The sequence below is a fragment of the Trifolium pratense genome, linkage group LG3 (assembly GCF_020283565.1).
Source record: "Trifolium pratense cultivar HEN17-A07 linkage group LG3, ARS_RC_1.1, whole genome shotgun sequence".
Classification (NCBI taxonomy): domain Eukaryota; kingdom Viridiplantae; phylum Streptophyta; class Magnoliopsida; order Fabales; family Fabaceae; genus Trifolium; species Trifolium pratense.
This window is the reverse complement of record NC_060061.1, coordinates 22,149,774-22,162,103: the sequence shown is the minus strand read 5'-3', so window position 1 is coordinate 22,162,103 and position 12,330 is coordinate 22,149,774. Positions and strand designations below refer to the sequence as shown.

The following is a 12,330-nucleotide window of genomic DNA, read 5'->3' as shown; positions in this document are numbered from 1 at the left end:
CTTTTAAACTTTTGAATAATTTTTTTTTCATTTGTTTTAGATTACACTTATTTTCCAACCTTTTTTAAAGAATTGAATCACACACACACTTCTTAAACGTATCATTTGTTCTTTTGAACAAATTGTTGCCTACATAATTAAATTCATATACTATTTAATAATACTATTATATACCATGATGTCACGTTCTAAATTTTGAATGGCAACAGGTAGTTGAGACAATATTGAAGAGGGCAGTAACAGAAGCAGTGATATTGATTAGAGTGATTCTATGGCTTCTAGCAACAAGGTTAGGCACTTTGTTGATTTGTGGTTTGCTCTGTCTTAGTAAGGAATGGCCCTTTATCAACAACTTCTCAAGTATGCCTTTGGATAAAAGAGAGAAGATTGTGCAGAGGGGTCTCAATCATAAGTTCCTCACTCCTTTTAGACTCACATTTGCTTATATCAAAGTCTTATGCCTCTTTGTTTTCTTCTCTCGGGTATGTCTTAATTCTTCAATCTTGCTACATAATACTTCTCTTATTTATCAATTAATTAACCATCTTATTTTTCAGGTTGATGAAAATGGTGATAATCCAGCATGGAAAGCCATTGGATATGTGGTATCATCAGGTGATGAGAAAACAACAAATGTGACCAAAAAGAGACCCCTTGAAAAAGGGATTATAGAAACCATGCACGAAAATGACTCAACTCTTCAACAATTCCTACACCTGGTCCTGTTAGTAAAGTTCCTTCAATAAGAATACAGAAGAACCATCCCAAGGATCTCATCATAGGAAATCCTAACCAGGGAATTGCTACAAGAAGGACAAATAAAGTGGTTACTAATTCATGTTTTGTTTCAAAGGTTGAGCCTAAAAATGTAAAAGAGGCTCTTACTGATGAGTTTTGGATAGAAGCCATGCAAGATGAACTAACTCAGTTTAGAAGAAGTGATGTGTGGGATCTTGTTCCTAGACCCAATGGTGTTAATGTCATAGGCACAAAATGGGTGTTCAAGAACAAATCAGATGAAAATGGTGTTGTAACAAGAAACAAGGCAAGATTAGTGGCTCAAGGGTATACTCAGGTTGAAGGACTTGACTTTGAAGAAACATTTGCGCCAGTAGCAAGACTGGAATCTATTAGGCTACTTCTTGGTATAGCATGCATCTTTAAATTTAAGCTGTACCAAATGGATGTCAAGAGTGCCTTTCTTAATGGGTACTTACATGAAGAAGTTTATGTGGAGCAGCCAAAAGGTTTTGTAGATCCTGCTAATCCTGATCATGTGTACAAACTGAAGAAGGCTCTTTATGGACTGAAACAGGCTCCAAGGGCCTGGTATGAGAGGCTGACAAATTTTCTTGTTAGTCAAGGATACAGAAAAGGAGGCCATGACAAAACCTTGTTTGTTAAAGAACAGGAAGAGAAGCTGATGATTGCCCAAATTTATGTTGATGACATAGTATTTGGAGGAATGTCTGAAAAGATGGTGCAACATTTTGTACAACAAATGCAGTCAGAGTTTGAAATGAGTTTGGTAGGTGAGCTAACATACTTCCTTGGTCTGCAAGTCAAACAGATGGAAGACACCATATTTGTTTCTCAAAGCAAGTATGCGAAGAATATGATCAAGAAGTTTGGAATGGACACTGTAGCACACAAGAGAACTCCAGCTGCTACTCATCTGAAGCTAACCAAAGATGAAAATGGCATTGATGTTGATCAAAGCCTATACAAGAGCATGATTGGCAGTCTCTTGTATCTTACAGCTAGTAGACCTGACATCACATTTGATGTTGGTGTATGTGCAAGATATCAAGCCAAGCCAAAGATGAGCCATCTTGTACAAGTCAAAAGAATTCTGAAGTATATAAAGGGCACCAGTGATTATGGGATTCTGTACTCCCAGACAAAGAACTCTACTTTGGTAGGGTATTGTGATGCAGATTGGGCTGGAAGTGCTGATGATAGAAAAAGCACTTCAGGAGGTTGTTTCTTTTTGGGTGATAATTTAATCTCATGGTTCAGCAAGAAGCAGAATTGTGTGTCTCTATCTACTGCAGAGGCTGAATACATAGCTGCAGGTAGCAGTTGTTCCCAGCTAATGTGGATGACACAGATGCTGAAAGAATATAATGTTGACCAAGATGTCATGACATTATATTGTGACAACTTGAGTGCAATCAATATATCAAAGAATCCAGTTCAACACTCAAGAACCAAACATATAGACATCAGGCATCATTTCATTAGAGACCTTGTGGAAGAAAATTGTGTGGAACTTAAGCATATTGGTACAAGTAAACAGCTAGCTGACATTTTTACAAAGGCACTTGACGCAAATCAGTTTGAGTTTTTAAGGGGCAAATTAGGAATTTGCCTGCATGAAGAAGCATAGCAGTTACAGCAATTAAGGCGTGCAAAAGGAAACCGCTTTCTCTTCCATCCATTAATGCACGCTAATTTAGGGAAATTATTACAAACTTCCCTTAAATGTGTCATCACACGTAATCAATTTCTTTTCTCCCAAAATCTAGCTTTTGTTCGTGAACCCTATTCTCACACTCCTCTCGTCAAACTCCATCTATTCATCTTCTCAAACCTCATAAAACTTCAACTAAACATGTCTGAATCATCGCAAACAACAAAGTCTGCACGTTCTACTCGATCAAAGGCAAATATCGAATCTGCTCTAATCATCAAGGATGATGTACCTGTTACAACTGTTCGTGCTTCCAAACCCAAAGTTCAATCAAGTGTTGAGAAGAAAGGGAAGGGAAAATCAGTTGAAAAGAAGAAAACTCCAAAAGTAAGTGATGTTATCTCTCCATCTGGTAATAAATCTGAAAAAGGAACTTCTAAAAGGAATAGAAGGGATTATAAATCTAAGTTTTCTCTTTCTATGTCTGATTTGGTTTTTGAATCAAATGTTAACACATCTGAGAAAGCAACTGAAGTAGAACCTCTAAACCCTAAACCTGTGTCTAAAGTTGTTGAAACAATTATTTCAACTGCTGGTAACCCTAGTCAAGAAAATTTAGGATCTGACGCTGAAAAGAGAGATCTTAATTCTATGCCTGTTGAAACTGAGATGGAAGACACTCCTACAGAGGTTGAAACAGAAACTGCTAATAAATCACCAACAATTGCTGAGATGGTGGCTGAAAAATCAACCCCTGTCGTTACTGAAGAAGTTGTCATGACAGATGTTGAAACATCTCTGAATGAGCAAGAGGAAGTTGAAACTGCTGAGGAAGAACCTGTGAAGGAAGTTGCTGCTGAAAAAGATGTTGAGACAATTGACACAACATCTGAGTCCTCAGATGAAGAAACTGGAACTGCTAATGAGGGTACTTCTGATGATGAAGGGGACACTCAGTCTGAAGAAAGCAACCAGTCCATCCCCACAGATGAGCAAAAGGTTGAAGCTGACAAGCCAGTAGAAGCTGAGAAAGAGAAAGAAAAAGATGTAGTGGATGTTGATAATTATGTCACCACCAAGACTGCTGAAAAATCAACTAGTGGTATAACAAAAAGATTGAGAAGCTGTACAAGGAAGGCTGTTCCCACTGCAAGCAAGACTCCAGCACCAAGAATCAAAACAAAAGGTGTTGGACCTATAAAAAATTGGAGTAAGGTTCTCTCCCCTCCTGGCAAGAAGAAGGATACACTGAAGAGAAAGAAGGAGTCATCCAGTGACTCAGATTATGATGCTGCTGAAGATGTTGCTAACATCTCATCTCCCAATCCTAAGAAGGCTACTGCAAAGAAGGCTCCTCAAGGTATTGAAGAAGCCCCCTGTGACAACATCTCTTTCCATCGTGCTGCCTTTGCACTGAGATGAGACTATATCTACCAAAGGAGATTGGCTGTTGAAAGGGAATTGACCAAAGATGCTCTAAAATGTCAAGACATCTTTGACTACATCAAGGAAGCCGGTTTGCTGAAGACAGTCTGTGACTTCAGTCCCTGCTATGAGCTGCTGGTGAAAGAATTTCTTGTGAACATCCCTGAAGAATGTGATAACCCACTGAGCAAGGACTATCACAAAGTTTTTGTCAGAGGTAAATGCATCAATTTTTCTCCTGTTGTCATCAATAATTACTTAGGTAGGTCTGTAGAACCTAAGGGTGAATTAGAGGTTGCCAATGACGTTGTAAGTGCTGAAATAACTGCTGGTAAGGTTAAGGTCTGGCCCAAGAAGAAGCTGATACCCACTAGTAAATTGAATGTCAAGTATGCCATCCTCAATAGGGTAGGGTCAACAAATTGGGTGCCAACTAAGCATGCAACCAAACTGGGTAGATTTATATATGATGTAGGAACCAAGGTTGACTATGACTATGGGACCTTTATTTTTGATCAAAACATTAAGCATATTAGATCAACTGTTGTGAAGATGCCAATAGCATTTCCATCTTTGCTATGTGGAATCATCTTGGCCCAATATCCAGACATCAAGGTTGTCACTGATACACCTAAGAAGAGGGAATCTGGTTTTACTTTCCATCACAAGCTTTTTGGTAATCATAATGTTGCTGATCATGTTGGGACATCTGCTGTTGGAGCTGGTGTTATGACCAAAAAAGAGATTATTGCTGGTTTAAAGGTTCAATGTCAGGACATTGATAAACAGCAAGCTGAGCTTGAGGAAAGAAAGAAAGTGTTCTTGAAGATGATTGAAGGCTTGAAAGCTGATGAGGTACCTGTCAAAGCTAGTGCAAATGTGGCTGCTACAGGTGATCAAAACAATGCTGATGAGGATGAAGGATATGATACTGCTACAGATGAGGATGAAGACTCTGATAGCAGTGATGATGAATGATTTTGTAATCTTTTTACTATTTTTACTGCACTTTGTTATTTGGTTTGTGGATTTTGTGCCCTGGATTTTAGCACCTTATGAGTGCATGATCTGTACTTTGTTTAATTCTGCACTTTGGATACTTTATTACTTTCCTATTTTGGCACATTTTGTGGCTAAAAAGGGGGAGTAGCATTTGATTTGTTTGTTTCTGCTACATGTTGTTGTGTCTTTTGTTATGACATGTTTTAAGTAGCAGTAAGCAAGTATTCAGGGGGAGTAAAATTTTTTACCCTGAGATGATGCACAAGCTGATGAAGTCAGGGGGAGTTTGCTGCTGAATGGATGCTGCCCTGATTGGACGAACATGTGCTAGAAGATGTGCTCCCATATGTTACAACAACTTTGATGACATATGACATATGATATGATTAATCATTTGCTCTGATACCACGCTAAGATAAACATGTTCTATTTTGCTCGAGGCTATTTGATGATAACTCCGCTGCTGCTGCCTCTGATGCATATATTTTTGATCATTCTGAAATTTTGTTTAAAAGATGCTCTAACATTCCTTCTTTTGTGTAATCATGGTGATTTGAAGGATTGCGCTTTTTATATCTCTCAAAGGTAATGGCCTAAAATTGTTTTAGCCAAAAATTGCCAAAGGGGGAGATTGTTGGATATTTGAAATTGGCTTAATTTTGCTAAAACAAATATTCTAACAAGATGTTGGAAAACATGTTACAACATCATATTTATTAAAGGAAATCTCGCGCATTTATGAGAGCATCTGCTATATATGGAAATCCACTGATAAACACGCTTATTGAAGATTTGATCTGATCAGGAGCTTTAAGGATAAGACAAACTTAATGGAATAGCTGGATGACTTATCCTATCTTCTAAAGTCCCTTAAACACTTTTGGAAAGTCTTGATATATCCTTAATGAAGATTGAAAAAGTATCAGATCACCTTTTATGATTGACAAGGAGCGTCCTATCTTTTCTGAAGCAAGAGGAGCGTGCTATTGTGCTATATATACGAAGACCAAGCTCAAGACTAAGTATCTCATTGAAAAGTATTAGTTACACATATTGAGTCTTTGTTGAGTCTTTTATTATTTCATTGTAATTCTTGCTTGTGGATTCTATAACACGAGTCAAGAAGTGAGTTTATTGTTTAAGGTTACTCCTAAGCTTTGAAGTACGGAGTTTACCGTGTGTGATTCACTTGAAGCTTTTAAGCAAAAGTGAAGTATTGTTTTGGTAAGTTGTTGCCACATCATTCCCAACATTGTATAATCAACACAGGTTGTGTTGTGTGAGTGGAAGTGAGATGGGATCTCATGTCTAGGAGTTCCTAGGCAGAAGTTGCATGAGTAGTGTCGAGGTTATAAGGCGTAAACCAGGGGTTTGCTGGAGGTCTTAGTTTAAGGCGTAAATCCTAGGGTTTGCTGGAGGTCTTAGTAACTAGAGCTATTAGTGGATTTCCTTCCTGGATTGGTATCCCCCAGAGTAGGCAGTTGGCTGAACTGGGTTAACAATTACTTGTGTCATTTATTTATTTTCTGTCAGTTTTTATATGTTATATAAGATGTGCCAACAATAGAAACAACATTATTCATAAAGTAGTTGTTGGGACATCTTAGGCAACATAATTCTAGTGTTACCAGAATTTCAATTGGCATCAGAGCAGGCACCCTGTTCTGTTATTTTGGGTGAGCTCCAGGGAGAATACTTTCTGGTACAATGGATAAAGAAGGAGGGTCAGTGTCTAAACCCCCTTTACTGACAGGTCCTGAGAACTATGATTATTGGAAATCTCGTATGGAGGCTTTCATAAAATCAATTGACAGCAGGACATGGAAGGCTGTGTTACGTGGATGGGAACCACCAATGGTTCTTGACAAAGATGGCAATAAAACTGATGTTAAGAAGCCATATGATGAATGGACAAAAGATGAGGATGATCTGGCACTTGGCAACTCCAAAGCCTTGTATGCAATCTTCAATGGTGTGGATGCTAACATGTTCAGGCTTGTCAAAAGATGTATTACTGCTAAGCACGCCTGGGAAATTCTGAGAAAAGCTCATGAAGGAACGTCAAAAGTGAAGCTATCTAAGCTTCAGATGCTCAAAACAAATTTTGAGAATCTCAGAATGAAGGAGGAAGAAACCATTCATGACTTTCAAATGAATGTGTTTGACTTTGCAAATTCGTTTGATGCACTTGGAAAACCTATCTCAGATGAGGAGCTAGTTGGAAAAATACTCAGATCTCTGCCTAAAAGATTTGATATGAAGGTGACAGCCATTGAAGAAGCTCATGACCTCTCACGTCTAAATTTAGATGAACTCATAGGATCACTTCAGACCTATGAAATTGGCTTAAACAGGAGGAATGAAAAGAAAAAGATAAGAATCTAGTCTTTGCTTCAAAGAGTGTTGCTGATGACTTACAAATTGAATCTGACGGTGAAGAAAGCTTAGCTGAGTCTATGGCTATGCTCGGGAGACAGTTCAACAAGTTGATGAAGAAAGTGGACCAAAGGCCCAAGCCAAATGGTAGATTCAACAACAACAAACAGTCCAGCTTTCAGAAAAAGACAAATGAAGATGAAAGAGGAGTAAGATGTCATGAATGTGAAGGTTTTGGCCATATCAGAACAGAATGTCCAACCTTTCTAAAAAGACAAAAGAAAAGTCTTGTGGTTTCATGGTCTGATACAGATTCAGAGGAGGAAGAATCTGCTAAATTTGTTATACTATTCGTCAAAAAAAAAGGTGGCTTCTAACACGAGGGAGCTATCAAATCCCTCACCGGTGAGGCACTTAAAAAATACCTTTATATTAAATGGATGGTTATGATCTTTTGAAAAAAAGAAGAGAACACCTATAGATATTTACATTCAATTTTACCCTTAATATTATTCCTGATTTCCTATAACATGTTTCGTATAAGTTTTCTTTCATCACAACAAAAACAATTCTTCATCAAATCAAATCACATAAAGCATCTGCAATCATAGCCATCTCCCTTAACAAAACCCTAATTTCAACACTCTAACCCTCTTCTTCATCTTCCACCAATTCGGCAGTAATAATAGTTTTATTTACGGTAAAGCCAGCGATAGATTGTTGCTTCAGAGTTGAGATTATATTTCGAATACTTGATTTCGTGCCGTACACACACAAGCGAAGTGTGGAGTGAAGCGTAGTGTAAGTAATGAATGCCAGCGAACCTTGAATTTCCACCTCTGTTACAAGAAGAAGAAGAGCAGGCAGTACCAATTCAACCAACAGCAGTCAGTCACCGAACGAGAAAGATCTGTCTGTAAAAAGAGCAGAAATCCCAATCCCAAGGAAGGAAGGGAAGAAGAAGAAAGAGAGTAAAAAGGCGCTTTCACGATCTGTGACTGACTGACCCTCAGTAATGATAATGCTTGCTTGCTTATGTTCAAATTAATCTATCAGCGTGGGAGTGGGAAGGGAAGGGAAGGTTCAAAATATATAAAGTAGCCAATATAAATAAAAAACGGATTTGTAAACATGAAAGCTACTGTTACCATATCAGTATTATTATTTCATTTTACATTATCTATTACTAATATATTAAAATCGATTTTTCTTACTTCATGTATGAATATGATGATTTAAATTCCTTGTCAGTTTATAATAATGGATTGTGTGAATATTTTCAGTGATGGTATACGCCTTCTTATGGGTTTGTTAGTAAGGGCATAGATATGAAATTTGTTGATGATGAGGCATAGAATATGGGCGGTGTAGCTATGAGATGATGATGTGTTGGTTGGTTAGGCTTAATATGGGTGTAGCTATATGAAGTTTATACTATGTTTTATGGTTTATCTAGACTCTCAAGTTCTTCTGAGTAGTCAAGATGCAAGTAGCAATTGTACTTTTCAATGTTTAGAATTAGCTTCAAGAGCAGATGCAAAGAGCTATAAGTAATATTGGGAATGGAAGTCAGAAAGGGATGAAGAAAAGTTGAAAGACAGAACCAGATTGAGTATATGAGTGGTTTGTATGATCCTTCATTTTTCTGGAATGATCAAGGTAATCCTTTATTTTTATATAGGTTCATACAGTATTTCTTAAGGTCATGCTCACTGACTATAATGGTATTCAGCCGGATTCAACCGAGAAAAAGTGAATACATAATTTTACTTTGGAGCAAGTTCTTGCTCATAAAGATAAGTGTAGCAAATTTACTAATTATTTGTGTCATTACTTGCAGCCTCCAAAATTTCAATTCTATGATTCAAAGACACCTTTCTTCACTTCCCCGAGATTCTTACCACCCACCAGAGTAGAAAAATGCAAGGTATTCCCCGAGATTCTTACCACCCACCAAAGTAGAAAAATGCAAGGTATTGAATCTTTTTCATCTTCTATTTGGTATACGCCTTCTTATGGATTTTGCTATCTAGGATACCATGATGATGGGTGCTGATTAGTGATTACTATCAAACTGAGACTGAAATTGCATCTCTGCTGGCAGAAGCAAATGTCCTAGTTGGTGTTGGATTAGTGCTGCTTTGTTTCAATAGGAGCTAGCTGGGTGTCGATTGTTGAATTCATTAGTGAAGCTGTCTGTGTATTGTTGTGCTTCTGCTATGCTGGTTCTGTTTTGTGTTATAGAGGTCCAGCTTCATGATTTATATTTTGTTAGAGTAGGTGGTTGCATTATGGTTGTATTGATTTAGTACAGGGGCTGTACCAGTATTTTTGTTCCATTGTTGAAAGGGAGGAGTGTATTGTATCATACCGTTGTTTTGTGAACCAGCACTTTTTGTGCTTAGTTCACTTATTAATCTATTTTTGCTTTTCCAAAAAAAAAAATCATCCTAAATCCAACTATCCAAGTGACTATTTTTTGTTTTGTTATAAATCATTAAATGTAATGATGATGAAGTTAATTTAGTAGGAGATTTGGGAGCATAATTCAGTACTTCTAACACTGTTTCAGAGGTAGTTTTTGGCTTCATTTCCTTTTTATAATATTTGTTTGGTTTGTATTTCAAATCTGAACCAGCTTGTTTGATACAAAAACTGGATTTCTTATAGTGAATTGGTTTTGAACTGATTTTGATTTGAACCAGTCTCAAATTTGGTTTTTGTTTTGCCACCGTAAACATCAAAATGAGACATTAATATCAGATCTGGAATTCTCTTATCATCCTCTTCCTACGTATCCGAATGAAATCACAAATCGATTGCGATGCTTTAAATGCGACGGCGTCTGGTGGTCACGGTAGCAAATGGGTCTCGGAGAAGAACCTTAGTGGTGAAAGTTTACCGGTGAAGTTATTAAGGTCATATTTTTCTGTTGTTTCTTTCTTTCTCTCCTCTTTTATGTTGTTTCTGATTATTTCGTTCTTTTTTCAAATTGCAATAACTGGAACCCAAATTAAAAGCTTCACTTTCAGGTATCAACATAAGGATATCATATTTTTTGTATTTTCTGTCTACAAAAATTATTCTGATACTTGGATCTGTCATGAATGTTGAAATTTATATTTGTGCATCCTTAGTTTTCATCTATCTATACGAACTGTTGAAAATTGTTAGAATATGATCAATGATTTGTCTCTGTTTGATATGATGTATTATTCTTATACTTGGATCTGTCATGAATCTTTGATATCTAAAGTTAGAAAGAGATATATTGAGTTACTTGTTAAGATAATCTAGAGTAGATGTATAATTTGTCTCTGTTTGATATGATTTTAAATAACTGAAAAGTTATATGGGTGAAAAGAGAAAAGTGGAGATAAAATGTTAGAGATGCCATACTAATACTTTCAGCTCTTCCTGGTTCAAGAATAGATTCAAGTGATTTTTAGAAGATGCTAACAGAACTATGAGATGTGCAAAGGCTACTTCAACAAAGCTTTGATTCAGATGAGGAAGAGAAACAAGTTTAAATGAGACACTTGCATTTTATCATAGGTAAATGTATTTTAGTGACATTATTTATTGATGTATGTTTTAGTGAAGAATGTTGCTTTGAATTGGATTTTCTTGTTGATCCCTTTGTTGCTGTTATATGGTGGTTTTTGGTAAGTTATGCAGGCTAGTTTTGAGCATGCTAGTAGTGTTCTGGAGTATCTTTAAATACTTCAATTAATACATAATATATATTATGGCTTTGTTTAAATATCATGTCTTTACCACTTTCGTCAAGTGCAACTTAGATGCAGCACTCTCCTCGACAGAAAACAAGGCTGGACTGGGAGCGTGCATAAGGGTCGATAAAGGACAGTTTGTAGCAGCTATGACAGCAAGCATCAACGCAAAGTTTTCGGCAGCGGAAGCAGAAGCATGATGTTTGCAGCAAAGTCTTCAATGGATATCAACACTTGGCTACACTAAGGTGTTGTTTGAAATGGATTGCAAGATGGTTGTTGATGATGTGCACAATAATCCTAATAACTCTATGGTTTACTCATCAATAAGTGTACATGCAGGGTTGAAAGATGATTTATAAACAATGACCAAGTTGGTTTTTGAAAAAATTTAGAGAATTTTATAGAAATTCAACAAGTTGTTAGTTTTGGTTTCTTCTATTGGATTTAATTATGAGACATTTCTGTCAAATTCTTAAGGTATAGCTAAAAACATAATAGAAACTTTCTAACTATTTTGATGATTTGCCAATCAGTTAGCTGAATAAAGAAACATCGACATAGGGAAATTGGATTGAAGAATAACCTCTAAGTTTTGCTCTTGGATTGTTCTAAATTTTTGTATCATGTTTCAGTCTCTCTGTCTGCAAATGATATACAGAGGATCACATTAAATCTGTTTGTTTAAAATTTTCAGGTCTGGAAGAATTATGTATGTGAGGTATCTGAATCGGGTATTTGCACTACAGTTGGAAGGGTGACCCCAGAAATTTACGCGCAATTCGCAGCCGCAGCTAAGGAAAGCTATGCATTGGAACATTATGCTCCACTCTTACTTAGCCTTCAGAATTGCAATTTTGTCAGGGATGCATTCACTGGAATAACTTCAAGTCACTGTCCTCCATTAAAGCATTAGTGAAGTGTCTGTGAAGCTATCCTTAAAAGAAAAAATAAAGAGCAGATTTAACAAGAACCAGAATAGCACAAATTTAGTATTGCCAAATGCAATTAGTGAAGTATAGATTGTAAAATAGAATATTTGTTGATAAAGAAGCAAGCTACTATTGTTTTTACTGTACTCTATATACTAAAGGAATAAGCAAAGGTGGAGCGAAGCTGCCGCCTGAGTTAGAAGTTAATAGAAAACCTAGTGTACTACTTAGTTTGTTCATATACATATATATAATACTTGTCATTTTCTTGTTTACATTTCCAGCAAAAATAGATAAATGAATAATGTGTTCTCCACATTTTTTACACCAAGGTATAAGAAACAAAAACTATGGGGGAAGAGATGAGTACAAGAGCGAATGCTGTGAAAAAATAATGCCAAAACAAGGGAGTATAACAATATACAGATTCATGTTCACAACTGTAAGCCTT

The 12,330-nt window shown here is 36.6% G+C and overlaps 1 long non-coding RNA gene across 10 annotated transcripts; it reads left to right on the top strand.

Moving 5' to 3' along the window:
* The first annotated feature begins 7,806 nt into the window (after positions 1 to 7,806).
* LOC123916410 lies at positions 7,807 to 12,122 on the top strand. 10 transcript variants are annotated; one of them, XR_006812129.1, is made up of 5 exons: positions 7,818 to 8,875; positions 9,057 to 9,143; positions 9,250 to 10,771; positions 11,038 to 11,195; positions 11,645 to 12,122. It is a non-coding gene; the product is annotated as an uncharacterized LOC123916410 (long non-coding RNA). The 10 variants fall into 10 exon arrangements; XR_006812128.1 differs by having other exon boundaries at positions 9,057 to 10,248; positions 10,644 to 10,771; XR_006812132.1 differs by having other exon boundaries at positions 7,807 to 8,875; positions 9,250 to 11,195.
* Positions 12,123 to 12,330: the final 208 nt, after the last annotated feature.